We start from the raw sequence: 20,533 nt of genomic DNA on the forward strand, positions 1-20,533 counted from the left end.
TGTAGAAACTCAGCTTGAAATGTATACATTACATGGCACTGTAACAACATCAATGAGGATACCTGATCAGAACAGATACTATCTTCTCTTGCCTCTTTGGAACTGAAAACAAAATAGTATTATGTATCATGTATATAGCAATCTTTGATGAATCATACTGGATATCTGAGTTTTCTCTCTCCAGTTTTATTGGTTTTAAAAAACGCATGAACAGATTGTGTCAGACATGTAGCTATCTAAAAGTAGCCAATCCACCCCACTGCTGTCAGTCTAAATGACCTGTAAACCTTTAGTCTCATAGGAAATTAACGGTGGGAAAGAACACTTTTTAACATGAAGCGCTTTGAAAATAAACACAATTTAATATCTACAGCATGGTACTGAAATTTGTGGTCCAGTTGTGTTCACAGGAACATAATAAACTAAACAGGAGAGCTCGCTGGCACATTTAGAATTTCCCATGTGTCTCTACTCGGCCCTGCTCACAATCAGTCCATTCTGCAGGTTTGTTTTGTGTTACGGTTGTTCTTTTTTTCCAAAAGGACAAACCAGTGAGTGCCTGATAAGCAGAGCTTGCACTGGTTGGATATGGAGCAATTATGGATCCCCCAGGGCTGATCAGGGCTGGATGGCATTGCTGCATCCACTGTCCTCTTCCCCCTTGCTTTTACACATTAGTGGACACTGACTGAGTCCTGTACAAGAGCCGCTAATAGATCTGTTCAGAAGACGTACTGGAACAGAGAGAGAGCTTTTTTAACACCCTCAGTCTGCTGTTATCAGCACTGATTAGCCAGCCTGTTCTAGAAAAGAGAGCAAAATCAAGGAACCTCAGAACCGTTGGGACATTCATGGAAGGACAGAGAAAGGTCGCAATGCCCAGAGAGAGTTGCCCAACAAATTATTAATGCCCTTGTCACACTTAAGCCCTGGACATGAATTAATGATAAAATATGATACACAGGCTAATATATAGAGGAAGTCATTTGAGGAGTACCCCTGTTGTGTGTAGACACCCTCAGGCTTTTTGGACATAATCGTTAATTTGCCAATGAATATAAATGCCAAGTTGTGTAGCCAAAGTGCAGCATTCATTCTTTCAGCCAATCATTAATATTGAAAAGATTTCCCAGAAAAATCTCTCCCAAATTTGCCATCTAATAGAATGTAGAGCAGCACTGCTTCGAAGCAGCTGAGGTCTAACAAGACGACACATCTCTGGGAGCATATTCATAAATCACCTTGTTGTTATGTTGACTGTGCTGTTGCTTCTTCTTGAAACAATTTGTAGGTGAGCGATCACCTACCCTGGAAGAACATGCAGTTTCATGCAGTGCGGTTTAACATCAAATGAAAGCAAGGATACATCCCATCCCAGTTGGCTGAAGCTTTGTTTATGGTGCCAAATCTTACAGCGTGTTATGAAATGTGTGTGCTTAGGCTCTTGTTCTTCTCATTGCAATCTGGGTTATGCACTGCCCGTGTTGTCAGGATACACTGCATGCGATTTTGACTATTTGCCACCAGCTATTAATGCCAAAGAATAGCACTTACTCTGACTCTGACTCTGCTTTCAGAAATAGCAAAGAGGGAAGAATCCTGAGAGGTCCTGAGGCAACAGACATGTATAGATACTGCATGAATTCCACGTCAAAGCCATTCATGGATGGGGGAGCAAATTTTTAATTTTGATACTACAGCACTGCATGGAGTTCAGTGAAATATGTTATAATCCACAAAGACACAAAACCCATCAGTGTCATTATGCTATTTTACATTATACTATTAACTTTTTCATGTGATCAAAACTACACATTTTAAATGTGTTAAATTTTCTAAAAAAAAGTTCATTTGTATTTGCAATTTATGCCAAGCTTAATTACATCATTCCTTTATTTATATATCGTCTACTGAGGTATTGACCCTTTTTCAGTTTTTTCAAGGAAGAACTACAGGCTAAAGGTATTAGGCTACCCAGGGTTTAAAAAAAACTTAAGGTAGATAAGATTTCACTCAGTTGAATTACTCCTCCACCCCGCTCCCACCCTTTCACCTCCGACTTTGCAAAATGCTTGGATAGACTTCCAATAATTCATTTAATTGCAATTCAAGCCAAAGGAAGCCATTTCAAGTAAAGTCACCCCTAAGATGATGCAAAAGTAATCTTTTTGTGTTATTGCAGGTAGAAATTATTATAGGTTTAAACTACAGGTGGCCTAATACTTTTGTCCTGTACTGTATATTCATCATGTCTCACCTTAGCTCATCCTGTCCTGTGTTTCCATAACTACATGTTGCTGTTTAACTTCATAGGTTCAAATAGGTCAAAATTCCCTGGTGCCCCATTGCCTTTGTTTTTCATGTTTACTCTACTATTATGTTCTCCTCATTTTCTTGACATATGTTTCTTTCTTTACGGCCTTAAGCCAAATAGGGCAGCACAAAATAGGCTCAGGAAAATAAGATTGGATGGGCCCTTCCAGAACATCTGCTGCTTATTGATTTTATTTCAGGGGAAAGTGACTCACTGAATTACATGTGAAGCTATACAAAATTGGATTATAAATTCAAAGCCTCAAATCCCTCGTTTGGACTTGTTTTAAATAACTGTGTTTCCATACTTTGACACAAAACTGGGTTTGAATATTCATATAGTGATTTAGTGCTGGAAGAGCAGGCAAAACCTTCGGGGGAGGGGGGGGGGGCTACAAATTAGATGTTAATGGAATGAAAATTCCTTCTGTAAGTAACAGCGTTGCATTGATATATTCCGTGTATCAGAGGCATGGAGCTAGTATATGAACTTTATTAAAAGACCAACTGGGTTTTTTTTCAGTTTTTTTTTTCAATGAACTGCTTTTTAGACCCGCCACCAAAATGCATGCTGGGCTATATAGAAACGCTCAATACTCCTAATTGAACTGACCCAATTCCATGTCAGGCTTCTGAAAACTCATTTCACACTGCAACCTTTTGAAAACGTTGTCTTTCGAATCTAAATCAGTTGGTTACGGATGTAACCAAGGCCCTCTGAAGGAAAGTGTCTGTATAGGGAGGAGTATATTTTCCCAAGTTTCAGAGTGAAGTTTTTGGGAAAGCCAGTGTATGAACCATACCTGATCATTTGTTTTTGTGCTTTAAAGCATGGAAAAACTACCCGGTGTGGCTGAACATGCGACTGCTGCTATTTCAATTGCATTCTGTTCAGAGAAACCCACATTTCAGCATGTAAGTTTCATTAAACATACAGTATGTTTGTAATGACTTGCTGGGGGAAAACAGGCTATTCATTTGATTTGTTGCTGATTTTCTCCAATGCAGAAATGGATGCATTATGCAAACTTAGAAAATCAATTAAACCTCATATAGGAAAGCAATTTACCAGACGTTCAACACTTCTCCTTGTTATATGAAATGGTCGTATGACTATGTAAAGGATAGATTAATGACCTTTGATGAATGCCATGAATTTTAATAAATGCTTATAAATCATTCTTGATAAACAATATTAAATTACCAGCATTAGTGACAAGTTTCACATTTTTTACCCATTTGCTCAAAAGGAAATGGTGATTGCACATCTGCAGTGCTCGATATGATTATGCCATATGCATGCCTGTAATACTTTATAGTAGTTTACAATCATAATGTTTCACCTACCAGCTTTTGATGACTGACTGACCATGTTGGTCACCAATCTACACCCTGAGCCGACCAGAGGAGGATGGGTTTCCCCCTCGAGCCTGGTTCCTTCTGAGGTTTCTTCCCATCTGCCACAGGGAGTTTTTCTTTGCCACTGTTGCCTTAGGCTTGCTCCTGTGGGGGTTTAGGCCAGGGTCGACTGTGAAGCGTATTGTGACATTTGCTGTGAAATACGCTATATAAATAAAATTTGATTGATTGATTGATGAACATATTTGGTGAAAGCAGTTGTGACTCATCAAACTTAGTGAGCAGGGTCAAGTCACACAAGAAAAATAGATCAAGTACATTGTGACATTCATTCCAGCGGTGAACCAGATTGGTCTCGGCAACGCCGGCTGGTGGAGAGAGCAGACGTGCCTGGGTTACTTTAACTAATCAGCCCAGATGCTTAAAGGTGTGTTTCTCTCCGCAGTTTGGGGACGAGACCGGGAGCACACACGGAGAGCGCGTTCATTTTGGAGTTTTTGTTTGTCGGCCAAGCAGATCCACCCGCAAAGCGTTTGATGTCAGCTGCCACTTCTTATCACAGCACAGTTTTCAAAATGGGCTTCAACAGAGATGAGGCAGAGGGAGATGCTTTATGTGCAGCTCAAGAGGTTGACTCGCAGGCTCCTATCAACCAGCAGGGGCTGCTGCTGTGTGGTGCGGCACTGTCATCCCCGTGGACAAAAACCCTCCCATGCCTGAGCAATGCTACAGCAGATTGTGCTTCACCCTGCAGGACTGCCAGCTACAGTTGGCACTAGCACAGTCCCTGTTTGAAACCAGACCATGGGGCCCACCCACACGCTAAACATTGCCTTAACAGGATGAGCCACCCCCTAACACCTGCAATGTTTGAAGCTCTGACAATGTGTTTATTATACAATGAGTTTATTGTTTTATCTATCCTTTTGGTTCCACACACCAAAGCAGTACGGTTGCAGTGTTGTTGTGATTAGGGAACTTCATGAACGCTTTTCATACATGATAGCCTTTCCTTTCACTAGCTTTTCCCCTTATATCAATTCATACACCACAGTAAGTACAAATATTAAACATGTAGCCAGAATAGTTTGTACAGGGAATCGTGTGTAGGCTATCACCTTCAGGGAAAAAATAAAGGGTATTTTTTTTCCATTATTTGTTCAGCTGAAAATCAACAATATGGCCTTCTCCATTTGTCTGTGGGAGTGCAAAGTGTTGGCTTTTTCCAAGGCCAGCGAAAGTGGGTTGTCTGCTAACTTGCCAAGAGTTTGGAGGTTGTGCAGTTTGTTCCAGCAGGGAGGGAGGCCAAACATATGTACCTACGTATGACTGTGTGAGTATGCGAGTGAGAGTTTCCCAGAGAGATTCTTACGAACTGATAGTTCTGAAATTGCATGAAGTAAAATTGCACTGACAATAGTTTCTCCTCATTGTGACCTTACAGAAAAAATACTATGTTAATTGGCCAGCAAGATGATTTTTGTTCATCTAGTCATGACAGTGTGAATATTAAAAAGCCACATTTTTACTCTTGCACAACTCGATAGTCACTACATGAACTGTGCTTCTATATTATATTTTATAGATACAGGTTCACTGCATGAGAACATGGTCTCATACACTGTCTGCTCAACATCAAACCAAAAATATAACATTAAAATAGAAATTAATTTAAACATTTCCCCACAAATGTTGTGCCTACCTGCAGGAGAAAGGAAAGGTTGTCTCTTTGTGGTGCCTCTCTGTACTGGATTAAGCCTTAATTCCCATTGATGCGCCCTCTGATCTGCCTTTGAAGAGGGCCCTTTTATGAGACCGTGTACAAAGAGAGACGCCTCGAACGGAAGGGGAGCCGCACAAGGCAAACAGAGCGAATGTCTCATTTCTCCCGCCGCGGCGCTGATGAAGCTCGCTCATGCACGGCCATGGCCGGGCACCGCCGAGCGGCTTAAGACCAATAAACCGCGAGGAGGGCCTGAAGCCAGCAGCCGAGATAATAAAGTGAGACAACGGAGGGGGACCTGAGGCACTTTGTTGAATTTCCAAAAGCGTGACGGGTGAAGAGCATTTTTAATCATGCTTATCGCATTATTATTTGAGCAAAGCCTTAATTCCGGTGCCACAAAATATACAGTTTGTACTGCTTCTATCCTCACAGAGGAGGCAGCAGCACACGGCTGTGTGCAGCATGATGGGAAGGGACCTGACTGTCACACCTGAGGGTGGAGTGGTTTGACCAGTGCAAATGATGTAATGTTAAACAGAACGTTAGTTTTCCCCGAGGAAATAAGCCGGAGGAAATGATACTGTATAAGAGGGTCACTTAATGGGGATTGCGCTGTCTGCTCCACGCGCTGACCATCCCCCTTCATTTCAACTCATGCTGCAGGAGCCATTAAAAACCTGTTTTTCTGGTTTTACATCCTCAGCTGTGCCTTTCTATGTCAATTTGATTGCCCATCACAAATCACCAAGAGCACAGCCATATAATTATACTACATGATTAGCCCTCTGACCTGTCCATCTCTGCTGTCCATTGACCTTAAGGCCAATGAGGTTAAGGACACAGGCACAGTATGAAAGCAACTGTATCCCTACCAATTTATCAGTTCACCACCCACTCTAAAGACATTATGTTCCCAAACAGAACAGACAGTTTCCAAGAGTTTTATGCGGTGTGCATCACTACCAATTAACCACAATCAAATATAGTCATAACCCTGGATTGTGCTTATGTTGTTGTGTTGGGTGTGCCATTGAACATACAAACCGGATGTGTGGACTCTGTGTATTCGCATCAATACCACATTGTGACAGCAAGAGATCCTTAATCATTGCAAGTTAACCTAGAATGAGGACTAGCAAATAACCTGTCAGTCTTTTTCAAATACCATCAAATTCAACCTCTTAGTAAGAGTAGAATGGTGAGTGAAAACACTGAAATATACTTAAAGTACAAAAGGAATGGTTCACAGTATTCACACAACAAAAAGGCTGCAAAAATTGCTTATACGGGAACTGAACACACAGACGTTTCGGCAGATGCCTTCCAGAAATAGACATCATTTATTAGTTCACACACAAAAAAGTAAATAAATAAAAAACAATTTTCTGTTAATTATGTTCTTACTTATAATGATATTCAAAAAATGAAATCAATTTCCAATAAATATCGGTAGCTTATATTCTATTTTCTATTTCTTCTCTTAAAGGGATATTCAAACTTTTTTGGGAAATTTGCTTTTTTGGTCATTTTATCCAGCTAGATGATAGTTAGGCTAGATATCCATAGTTAGTTGAATACAGTGAGCTCCATAATGTTTGTGACAAAGATTCTTTCTTGATTTGGTCTCTACAATTTTGGTTTCACCATGTAGAAATTACACTACTTTTTACATATAGTCCCCCTATTTCAGGGCACCATAATGATTGGGACAAATAGCTTAACATGTGTTTTGTATTAGTCAGGTGTGTTCAATTGCTTCCTTAGTGCAGGTACAAAATAACTTTCAGTATCCAGTCTTGACTCTAGGCTCCTGATTGTCTTTGGCGTCTGCTATTGCCGTTTGTCAACATGAGGGCCAGAGCTGTACCAACAGAAGTCAAAGAAGCCATTATGAGGCTAAGAAATAAGACAAAAACAGTCAGATACATAGGCCAAAACTTAGGCTTACCAAAACCAACTGTTTGGAACATCATTAAGAAGAGCACTGATGAGCTCTGTAAAAAAATTGCAAAGGGTTTGGTAGGCCAAGAAAGACCTCTACTGTTGATGACCGAATAATCCTCACCATAATGAAGGAAAACTCCCAAACACTTGTACGGCAGATCTGAAACACTTCAAGAGGCAGGAGTGAATTTGACAGTGACTACTGCCCACAGAAAACTGCACAAAGAGAACTGCAGAAGCAACACTGCGAGATGCAAACCACTAGTTAGCCACAAAAAGAGGATGGCCAGGTTACAGCTTGCTAAGAAGTACATGAAAGAGCCTGCAGAGTTCTGGAAAATGGAGTGAAGGCAAGATCAAAGTGTGGAGGCCACTAGGAACTGCCCAAGATCAAAAATCACCCCCTCCCCCACCTTAAATGATGTATGATTTGATTTATTGTAAATAACAATAATTCCTTACTGTATATACGAAACTTACTTCCGGAACAGCCTTTTGATTACCTCACTGAAAACCCGTTTTTTAGAAATATGTCCCATAAAGGTTGTCAAATTGCTCTGTTCTTTTTGCATGCTGTAGAGGACGGGATTGTGCGTGTAGGAACCTGAAATCGCTACTGTAGCAGCAGTCTACAAAAAGGTATTGACCGTGCTGCATTTATGAAGCATTACAGTTAGTTTTATTCTATTATAATGAGTTCTAGTGAGATCTAAACGGTACCTCTATTCAATTATTAAGGTTCTAATGTATTTTTAAGGCAGTCTAAAAGGTGATGCACAGGAAGAATTGTTCACCAGAAAGCTACACATCTGGTGTCTGATAATTGAGAAATTGACAAGGACACCAGGGAACACCGGTACTCTTTGAAATGAGTGCCAGGGGATCCTTAATTACCGTACAGCGCCAAGACCTGATAAACAGCTAAGATGGAAGATACATAATAGCATCTTTTGCAGTACAGTATTACTCTTATGTGTGAAACTGAAATGAAAAGTACAATGGAAACACATTCAATAACAGCATAGAAACAAATGCCTGCAAGTGCAGGTAAGTAACCAATGTAAGTTAATGTACAGCATGTAGGAATGGGCAGTCATAGGTGCCAGGGGGTGCCATTTCACCCCCATGAATCACCATCTCCCTATTTTATTTACTTACTTATTTTTCAGTTTTACCCAAAATAATAAGTTTTTAAAAAATTTTAAAATATGCTCTTAGAACTTGCATCTATGAATAAAAAAATAAATTAAATAAACTCTTTTTAAAATGTAGGCTACATATTGCTAGCCTCTGACTAGAGTAGCTGAGTGAAAATGGATGGCCATTAAAATCAGTAAGGCATAGCAAATGTTTGTTTGAAATCAACAGTCTTCATGAAAAGTACCAGGGAATACGCAGGGAAGACAGACACTGATTTTAGCAGCACACTAGGACCTGTGTAAGTCAAGAATCATCGTTTTCATTGTTACCTGCTATCATAAATTCCCCCTCCCTAGCATTCACTGATCTATTTTCTTTTGCCCCCATGACAGGCAGATTTTTAAATCCTCAAAACAACAACTGAAATGCAAGGTGAAATTACAAAATTCATCTCTCACAAGAATTATGGATGATATAACTTACAAGTAAAGATTCCCCAAGGTTTAACACAAACAGATAGATGAAGATTGCAAGAGCCCAACTTTCCACTATGGCAGCACTGAACAAAATGGCTGCTCCTGACCTCTAACCTGCCATGAGACCACAAATAACCAATAGGAGGTTACAAGGTCAAAGTAACAGGAAATGATTGTATTCTTTGCACAAACCACTAGAGGGCTAAAAAAAAAAAATCCTAAATTACATTTAAATGCATGTTACATTACAGGAAGACTGCCAACCATTTGGAAATCCCCATTAGGCTGTATTTCAGACAATATGACTTAAATATAGTTTGGCTTAATATGATTTAAGCATAGTAGCTAAAAAATAATCCAGAAGAGAATAACTTTGGGAGGAAGAATTGATTTTAATTTATTTCATAAAAGAAGATGAAAATGTTAGCCAGGAAAAGTAGAATGGCCTGTTCTATTCAAGGTCAGAGGACAGGATATTTAAACCATTTTCTGAACATTAAGACCTTTTTCTCCCATTACAGTATGACCCAATGCCCCTCCTGTTGGGGTAATTTGTCTCTCAGAACATAATGTGGACTTTAAGTAGAAGTATTTCAGAATTTCTTTTTTTTTTTTTTTGTACATCTTTGGACATTTACTGTTAGTCCTGTGCAGTTCTATCTTAAATGTAAATGTAATGGTATGCAGTGAATAGAATGAATAACTTAATTTCTTTCATAATATGTTTTAATTTGCAACTGCATCTGAAACATCAATTGCTTAAACACCCTGCTGTGTCATTCTACTTTGAATTTGCAAATGTTGTTTTTTCGGAAACCTTGTTAGTCTTCTGTAGAAATGGGAGTTGTACGTGTGTGCTCTCATTTTCAATTGCAATCACTATGGTGAGATTTTCATGTTAGTCCTATAGCAAGCCAGCGTATTGTTACAGCATAACACATATATTTGTAGTTTATTATTTATCTGTTTTCCAGCCAGCAGCTGAGTTTATCTAATGCCATTAGCCAGCTATTCACGTCACACAGATGCACACCTGCATGAAGCTGCATAACAAAAATATATTTTTATTTATTCTTTAAAGATGAATGATCAAAAAATTGTTTCAATTTTTAAACAATGAATCTCTTACTCAGAGTTGAAAAGATGGATATTATAAAGATAGTATAGATAATAGCAATAATAATAAGATAATAAACATTGCTCCACGTTGCTCCAAAATAACATTGACAAGATGTGCACTTTATTTTTTAAGAATTAAGTCACTTAATTAAATAATTTTCAAGTGTAACAAGCATGCATTTATACGTGTAACTGAGCTTCAGCATTGCCATGGAAAGAATTATTGAGAGAAATGGGGACAAAAGAGAGGAATGCAGAGCAGAGGAGAGAAAAAGTGTGAAGAAAACATACCATATGAGAATAAAAGAGGGAATAGAAAGTGGAGGAGAATGCAGAGAGGTGGAGAGTGTACAAAGAAGAGTGAGAAGAAAAGCAGAAAAGATGAAGAAAAACAAGGAGAGGAGCGGTGGAGAAGTGCAAAGAGGAGGCATATTTCATAAGTTTTAAAGCAGCTCTTTGTAGACTTGCAATCAAGAAGGAGTTGTGTATGACAAAGTGTTGGTTTTTTAGTTTACTACTTAAATCTGATACACCTGGTCACAATCTGTAATATATAAAGTCTTAAATAGTAAAGGACTGCTTCACATGGATGTGGATAAGAAAAACAACAGATTCTGGACTTTAGTAAGGTGGTGAAGTCTTAGTGACTATAATTATATTAATTCAATTAATTAATTTATGCATTAATTAATGCATTTATATAGCATTTTCCGAACTTCTGAACGCTCAAAGTGCTTTACAGTGATGAAGGGGAACTCACCTTACCCACCACCAATGTGTAGGACCCACCTAGGTGATGCACGGCAGCCATTTTGCACCAGAAAGCTCACCACACATTAGCGAAGGTGGAGAGGGAGAGAACATTTTTTAGCCAATTAAATCAGGGGATGATCTGGGATTTAGCCAGGACACTGGGGAACCCCCCTACTCTTTGCAAAAAGTGTCATGGGATCTTTAATGACCACAGTGATTCAGGACCTCAGATTAACGTCTCATCCGAAAGACAGCAATATTACATTCATGTTTTGTGCTTGTTGTTTTTATTTCTTACTTTTATAATGTATCACATAAAAACCTGTCCAGGATTAACCTTTGAACCAATTACTCTTTTTTCTGTTTCCAGAGAAAAACAATTCCATTTCCACCATTTGTGAGTGCAATTTTCCTGAGTCTTTCTTGCTTTTTTAGATACATGCTAAATTATATGAAACGTCATTCTTGTACGGAGGCAGAGGTTATTCAAATATGTGCATGATTTTCACAACTATGGTTTATTTTTTGCTTTGACATCGTGTTGTAGATTCACAAATATTAATCGCTACTTAAAAGTGTCATGATTTCAATGTTCTAAAATGTGAGAACTCAATTCAAGTGGAAAGTTTAAACCAATATATTTTAAATATGTACATCATTTTTAGAAAACAATATTTTATATCAAGCATAATTGTTCAGGCTATTTCTGTTTTCCAATTAAAGACACAGCATGTGCTGTAAAATGGCTCATATTATTGATGGCAATTTCCTTAAACAAGAAATCACATGCATGACTGAAAAAATTGTGGTCTATCCTTGTGCATACTGAATTTCAATTTCCTATCTCAGATCCCACCCCAAGTAATAGCTATTATTCCAGCTTCTCTCTATGATCTTATTTGTAGTTATATCCTCGATTGTCATTCCACTGTGATCATGACTACCCCTCCCCTTTTTCAGAGTAAAAAATAAAAATCTATGCTAAGACGTGCAGGAAGGGTTGTTGCTATATGCCTTTTATGTACAGTATACATGAACTGTGTTTTTGTTGAATTACTTCTGTGTTTTATCCCTCACAGAAAATGTACAGTGAGCATAGACAAGCATGTGTGGCCTGAAGTAGGTTCAGCCAGTGGGCACCTATGCTCACTTTGTGGCCATTTTGTAGGGGAACTGCTCTTTATCCACAACTGTCACAGGCAGCTTCAGGTGCCTGACTGATCCCGGGAGTGCTTGTGTTGCAAGGCAAGGGTTCAACCATCCCAGCCTGTACCGTGACAAATGTTTGTAAAACGCTCTATGCAAATAACCTTGATCTGAGGTTGGTCCTTAATGCATAATTCTAACACCAGACTTGAATTGTCTGTTATCAGTTACTTAATTTGGTTGACCGATGGGCACACTTTTGCAATTAATATTGTTGTTTTTTTAGGTTTTTTTTTTTTTGTGGGGGTGGGGGTGGTTGGGGCAGACATCAAGACTGGAGGTGAGAGCAGTAAAGCATGAACAGGGTGTGCAGTGATCCGTTGTTGCCCACTATGAGCTTCGCACCCTTTAGAAATGTATTGACACTATCACCAGTGTCGCAAGAAATCCAGTTCTCATTTTGACGGGCCCTCAGTTACTACTACAATAGAAGGCTTTCTGCAGCAGGAATGGCTGTTAAAAGCCAAGGTCCTGGAATTCTCATATAGTTGAAGTACTCAGCTATTTTCAGAGACAAGGTCACGGGTGCTTTTCCATAGTGTATAACACAGGGTTTTTTATTTGAAGATGCAGCTCCAATCCAGCACTGATACTGTAAATATTATGAAGGTTGCACAGAGATCACCCATAGACATCATTTAATATGTAAAATGCAGCACCCACAAGCAAAAAAATATGGGGTGCTTGCATGCATAGCTAATTCTCTGTGTTTTATCTTCCTTGCTTTATGCACCCGCTGGATATTCTCACCAATCACCATCCGTCGTCTGTCGTTATCTCCCTCTACACCCTCCCCACTATTTGGCATGCCTGACATGAGTCGTTCTTATTAGGCCCATATTTATATTCATATTTTTAAAGGCTTCCAAATTCCCTGGCCTTATTTCAGAAGAGATTATTCTCCATTCCATGGTGGCACTGGAAAGAAAGCTCAAGTATGAGGTGGTGACTTACCCTGAAAAAGAATGCATTGCTCCAGTACTTACCCATGCGAACGATTTATGCACAATGCCTTCACACAATTGCTGTAACATCAGCACAGTATCACTGAGGAAATTTTGAAGGGAAGAGGTGTTGTAAAAATGTATTTAGTGTTGTCTGACTCATATAGATCAAATAGATCAGATCCTAAATATATATGTGGGTGGTTGGATGTGGGAACACAAAGATACATATCTAGTTGGTGGGGATAAATCGAGTGGGGAGGGCAATATGTTTGAATAAACCATTGTTCTTTGCTGCAAACATCATATTTGCTTTGTGTGAGAGAAAAAACTCAAAAAGACCAACACTCAACAAAACACCAATGCCTGGAAATCAGGTTCTCATGAAGGGAATTCAAAAATCAATTAAAGAACCCTTTGCCAATGCAATGTGGCAATTATCTGGAAGTGGCCTTTTACAGATTCAGAAAATAATTCATTCTGCAGAACAGGGACAATTGAACCTAATTACTTTCCCCCATCTTCCAGCACTGTGCCCCAGACAACACGTTCACCAAACAGGCTGATCAGCATGCAAGTCTGCTCTGACCTCTGGGTGTAAATGGACTTAGTGTTCCTTGCTTACTGACCTCTAAATCAAGGAATAAATTGGATATGGACTAATTTGTTACTGCTTTGGAATTGTGTTCCAAAACACAACTTACGTCCTATACTGCAAATTCATTTAAACTCAGTCCGACTGAAACCGTTCTTTTCATCATTCTGAGAAAATACACATTTTATAAAGGTAATGAAAATGTGGGGTGTACAGTGCAATGTTCAGTCTGTTGTAGTCAAACACAGACACAATCTTCTTTTCCTCTGCCTTCCAGCTGTTACAAACTAATTGGGTTTTTCTTTGCTGGTCATGTCAAATTGAATCTGTACGCCCCAATCCTTTTATACACGCAGCCCAGTCCCCCATGATAAATTCCATTCCATGATACAGTCACTCATTTGGAATTATGATCTTTATTTCCTCCTTGTCGGGTACTTTCTCATGTTTTAGGCAAAGCAAGATGTAAAATGTTCCAAACCACATATGCATCATCACTTGCAGAAAACCAATACTAATCAGCACTATTACTGAGCTCCTGTGCCATTAAGAGGCATTCCGATTGAACATCAGCTAATTGAGACTCTCAGCCATCGTTTCAAATGTGAACTCATTCACAGATTTTTTGCATCAGAGATTTAGAAATTTAAGACTACACATTTTGAGTTCTCTCCTTCAGAAATGCTGTACATTCCATTTGGAGTTCTCTCCTTCAGAAATACTACAACAGTACATTCCATAAACATGACTATTTTATTAAATTATAAAACATGAGTTCCTGTTGAATAAAATTGCCTTCCTTCAGGCTACAAAGTGCAGTAGGGATGTATGTCCCTTAAGTAGCATGTCCCCTCCAGCCTTATTCTGATTTTTATTTACTGTTCCTGCCTTATTGACCTTTTTCATATGCTTTTCAGTCTCTTTATGCCACATTTGACAAGTGTAACATAATGTTCTTATTTTGCATGGGTTACTTCCTTTTATTTCTGGTTGACCGATTTTGGTTTTCTCTAGATTTTTTTCATGAATACATAAAGATTCCTGTCCATCTTTCCTAGTAAGGTGTAACCCTGCACAGAAGCACCCTGTAACAGGCCGAGCACAGGGTATAGGGTTTAGACAGAAATAGGCTTTACCAAATTAAAAGATATTAAGGAGAAACCAGAGGGTGCTTGTACTGCTCCTGCTGACCATAGGAAATTGCGTAGTAGGGCACCCTGGTACCTGGCACACTAGAACTCTGGGGGTGGGGTTGGGGGTGGGGGTGGTGACAGCTGCTACGCCCCAGCCTGAGGGCTCCTAATCTGTACACTAGGAGCGCGCCTGCTGGGTAAGTCTGTCACGGTGGAGGAAGATTAACGAGGCCGCCCTGTCCAATCTCAGTTACAAACGGCTCCTCGGCGGCCTGAAAGACTGTGATTCCCCATTGGTTGCACCTTGTGTTTCGGTTTGTTTATTTGTTTTTTAAAATCTCTCTTACTCTCTCTCTCTCGCCCTTTCTCACATGTGCGATATTACTCGATGCGTGCCGATGTTTCTTCCTGCCTCCATTGACATCAGTGTGTAGCAGAAGCTCTGCTGGAGAGCGCAGCCAGAAACACCCTGTTTCTACACGAGGCGCTCTGTTCCTCTCTCTCTTTCCCTCTCTCTCTACTGGAGAAGCCCACTGCCAAAAAACAAACAAAAAATTCACTAAATAAGGCTGCCAAAGAAATGTTCCAAGGATTCACATTCGCACTCTTCAGAATGTTCCCTTAGACAAATCCTCTAAAGACTATGAGGTTTTTTGCTTTTTTTTCCTCTCTTTATCAGTCTATTTTTTGCTATTGATTTAGCAAAATCCACCCACAGTCAGCATTGCTGAAAAATCTGCTGAAAAACAAGCTGATAACAGTCAGCGTATAGCACCATCCTGCTTGGCATCGTTCACCAAATGCCGGTATGTGCTTTTAAATCTAATTCTATGCTCATTACACACCAGGTAAGGAACAGCAACAACAGAGGGAAAATGAAAATGGGAGAATTTATTTGACATAGGCACAGAGACTGACAAGGCTTATGACAATAGCTCAAGGTTAACTGTGCATTTGCATCCTGGTTTCAGAGGATAACTCAAAAGCAACCTTTACAGTCTTAACAGTAATGTCTAAGGTTGTTCTCCAGTCATTCTGCATTTGCCCAGGAAATTTAAGAAATCGCATCTTACTTATATAAACTGTCAGATGGGTTGGGAAATACAGCAGATTCACTGCCTCGGGGGTAGAAGCGTGAATGACTCCTTCTGTATGCAACCCCGTGCACGGCAATTCCAGACAAAAGCCCATAGATGGCTTCCTGCAAAATAAGCAAATGCCCACTGGTCCAGAGAAATGAGCCATCATGATGCAACACACTAAGTGTGGATATTTTAAACAGAGGTTTTCACGTCACTGCCATATTTGTTAACTGAAAATGTATACAATGGTACAAATTAATCAATACAATATATTTGTTTTTCTACTCCCGAAAGAAGCACCAATTCACCTCATTGATTTTCATGTGGATGCATATTTTCTTTTTAATTTACCACAAAAACTAAACTAATTAAAATAACATGTCTTTTAAATGTGCAAATCGTGCTCTTAAATGCCCATATTTTCATAATCATAGTAAAATGATTGCTGAGAGCCAGTCAGTCACTGCCTTGCTCAGATGTCTTCTGTTCCACACCAGTAGACTAGCTATCAATAACCAGTGCAGTCATAAGTGGCATAGAAGCACAGTATTGGCATCATGCTATATCTTGGCCTGACAAGATTCTCTATCCAACAGCTGTCACATTAATCCAATAATATTCCACCACTGCCACCTACATTTCTGAGATCCTATAAGAATTATACCATGCATCTTCCAGTTATAGTTGAGAAATTATGTATAGAGATGATATTGGCATCCAGATATTCCTTTGCAGTACAGCTAATCGATCAAATTTGCATATCAATGTGATCCATGCCATGACTGAAGTGAAATTCTCCCTTTCAGGAGAGAAGTACATGTAAAATTGATTGTGTTGGATTGAGATGCAATTAAACTCTTTCTATCCAACTGAATGCAGGAATTGTGTTTACTGTATAAAGACTCCAATAGTATTCCTAAAATATCCTTAACAGAATTATGCACTTGAATGTATTTATAGTAACCCTGAAATCAGCTTTCAGCATAATCCTAAGCGCAATAGTTATACTTAAAACTGAATGCGCCTTTTACAAATAAAGCACACATTTGGTTGCTAAGCAAGCACATGCATGTGATGTTGATGAGCATTCACTGTGGAAGTATAGGCTGAGCATTAATGTAAGTTTCATAGGGGCGGCCAGGTGCTGTATCCAGTAAAATACTTTGACCTTTGTGTAATAATACATCCCATGTTCAGAAATAAAATCATAACTGATAAAGTCAGACTAGTCAACTGCCCTGCAGATGATACATAATTGCTTACAGCATTGCCCAGGTTTCAAGTCAGCAGGATATCGACAGCCTAATCTCACTCTAATGACTTTTCTGGTCAATGTACAACTGTAGTCTGCTTGCACAAGCTATGCAAACAATGCAGTCATCTGGTCAACAACCGTGAAAGGAAGGAGCAGTTCCTGCATGCATTTGAGAGGACACACAAACTCGTCCATGTTCTTCTAAACTGAGTGAAGCAATGGAATGGGCTTAATTATGATAATTCCAAGGGCCCAGAATGACAGGGGCCCTCAAAAAATTGTGCTGTAATAGATTAGGGATGGGGTGGCCTGGGGTGGTGGGGCCCAATTTGAGATCTTTTCACAGGGCCCAAAATCCCTGGTGGCGCCCCTGATTGAAAAGATTAAAAATGCCCCATGAAAGTAATTATCAAATACCAATTGATTACAATTATCTGAGCGATTGATTTGTCTGTGAATCTCAGCAGCTGCACCTGCACAAATTGTTCAATAATGTAGTGGTAGGTAGTTTGTGAATGAGTTGGCTCTTTGAGCGGGTCCTTTTCAGTCAACATGGGAGCTGACTCATATATCTAAGAACCCTATTATTTTTTCCATTTTTGTAAATGAACACAAGAAAAATTGTTAGACACGATCCTTTGACATCCAACTTAAAAGTGGTAAAAGTGGTAGCCTAATAACCTATACCATTAAAATTATATAATGACAATTTGGATCCAAATCTAGCAAGAATGGTGAGATGCTTGACTCCCTCCTGTGTGTGTAGGCAGTGTGAACGCAAGGGTCTGATTGAATTGCTGCTTGTTATGATGATGTACCTGGGCTTGAATAGACTGAGTAAATTGCACTGAAGTGTTGTTATATGCCATGTGTTCTCATCTGACAACTGTATGATACAAAAAGAACATAAAAAGGTATGAAATGAATGCATCAACAAAGTCAGTCAATCAGTGTGCACATTTTCATCTTGAAATAGAAATGTGTGACATGCTGAACAAATCAAGTTTTGAACTGCACAAGGATAATCGTCATTTGATATTATATCATACAAGAAAAATAATAAATGGCCAGTTCAGTTGTTCTGAGTTAGATGCTGCAGTTTTGTACATCGCTGTCTAAATTCCTTTATGATGATGCTATATTATTTTCTATTTTTATGACTGGTTTGTTTTGAATGGTTCAATCAATGCACTGTGTTTATTTTGCAATTCATTTCAATACATAAATATTGTATTGAAACGTGCAATAGCCTCTTTTTGTTTTTACGTTTTTTTATTTTTATAATTGTAACAACTGTAATGCCAAATGTTTTTTTGTTTTTGTTTTTGTTTTTAGAAGGTAGAATACGATTCCTTTGAACAATTTAATCTATACATGTACACAAACACCAAACACATGTCAAACTAGCACTAACTTACCGGCTTATTTTAAAAATAAAAAAAACAGAAATCCTGCTGAAGAAAGAGTCACTGGGGAGGCTAAAAAGCCAGCTCTTGTTGGTGAACTGAGCCAAATGATCCGACTCACAGAAAGGAGCTGGAATGCCCATCACTACATGAAAGTCCAGCGAACAGGAAAATATATGCTGCAGGGAATATCTGAGTTCTGTCCAGTGATTTTTTTCTGGGAGCAAATGTGGCGAAATGTCATGTTTTACAGATTTCATATTTTACCAGCTTAATTGGGACACGTGAGGCAACGCAATAAACCAAGCATTTAATTAAACTCAAAACAAATAAGTGGGGACCTTTAACATGGCTTCTCTTTAAAATCGTCATGAAGGGTTATTATTAAAATACAACTTCTTAAAGTTAACATGCTAACAAGTTCACAACTGCTGGTACAAAAAAGAATGGATATCAGTGTTACAAATATAAATGCAACTGACGTCCACCACAGAATATCTCCTGGCAAGTTAAGAGGAAGAACAGAGATAGAGGGAAGTTTGATCCACAGGTGCTCCTTTGCACTGCTTTCCCTCAAAATTAGCTTATTAGCTATGAGCATGAGAGGCCAAAGAGTAACCATTACCGTGCACAACTGGCAGGCCTCTGGAAGAGATAAAGGATGTAATGTGTATTGAGAAAATGGTGCAAATGACCCAGACACTACACACTGCCATAGCTTTTCATACATTTCAGCATTACAGTAGTGCAAGCTGGAAAATAATGCAAGGTCCTTACAAGTTTCAGGTGGCTTTACCCTTCTGTCAAGGTGATATTTCAATGTCTGAAACTAAATTTACACCAAAAAGAATTGATGCCCAAAACTCTCAGCATGCTGTCAGTGTGCTACTCCAAGCTCAAGTTTACATTAATTGTGTTCAGCGGTCCTTATGAAACCTTTTATTTTTCTCTTCCAAAAGTTAGTTCACTTGTGTCTCATCTGGTAAAGCTCTTGCCAAACACAAGCTGGCCCCTATGGTCACAGGTGGGCCATTTCCATGTCATAAGCTGTCCTGGTACCAGGCATCCTCAGCTTACCTAGTTGTCAGTATCTACAGTTTTAAGAAAACTGCCCAATATACTTAAAATTGCCTATGCAAGACTATTTTTTATGACAAGAGCTTCTCAGAATATCTCTTCGGTGTCATTATTTTGACTTATCTGTACCTTGATAAATTTTTGTTTTAACACAAAATCTCAGGTTCCATGTTTTAAATGGTGTTAAAAGATAAATAAATGAAAAATCAGCAAGCTGTCATGTCAATCATCAGTAGAAAGATTGCCCACTGGACTCAACTCCAGAGAGAGCAATTACAGAATCCATGAAAAGTAATGGATCTTCATCACTACATGTCATACAGTATGCTTACTGTGCAATATAAGAAATAAAGACAGTCGCTTGTCCATTTGAATCTATCTTGGCAATTAGCTTATGTGACCTTGAGGGGAGCTCAAGGAATTCTAAGTGTAGTACACAGGCTTGTTAAACTGTCCAAAGTGCCCTTAACTAACCTTCAGGAAAGGCCATCAAACACAACAGATGACTCATTACAAACAGCATTTATACCACGCTGCCTAATCCCCTCATACTGAAATATCCCATTGGCCTGCTGTGCGAGTCCAGGTTAGCAACATAATGATTGCCAAATGGATCTCTCCAGTAGCTATAAATGTTTCTCTAGGGACATGATTGTGAATGTACCTGGAAAAGGAACAAAACCTAATGACCGTTTACAGTGGGAGAAGATTAATATTTAGCAAAAGTTTAAAAAGTCTCTATATGCATAACACAGTAAAATGAAAGGATCTGATATAAGCAAATAATTTCAAAGAACAAATCCACAATTTACTATCAATCAAATAAACGAAATTAAATTGTGATTTCACAAACTGGAGAGTAAATCAGTAACCTCTGGGCACAAATAGCGCTTTTAGGATTTTTGGAAAAGCACTGCCAAATGAAAAGCATTTACAAAAATGGAAAAATGTCAAAAAGCAGCTACAAATGCATATATGCATTTACTTTTTTTGTTGTTGAAAGAA

The sequence above is a fragment of the Anguilla rostrata genome, chromosome 3 (genome assembly GCF_018555375.3).
Source record: "Anguilla rostrata isolate EN2019 chromosome 3, ASM1855537v3, whole genome shotgun sequence".
In the NCBI taxonomy this organism is placed as follows: Eukaryota; Metazoa; Chordata; class Actinopteri; order Anguilliformes; family Anguillidae; genus Anguilla; species Anguilla rostrata.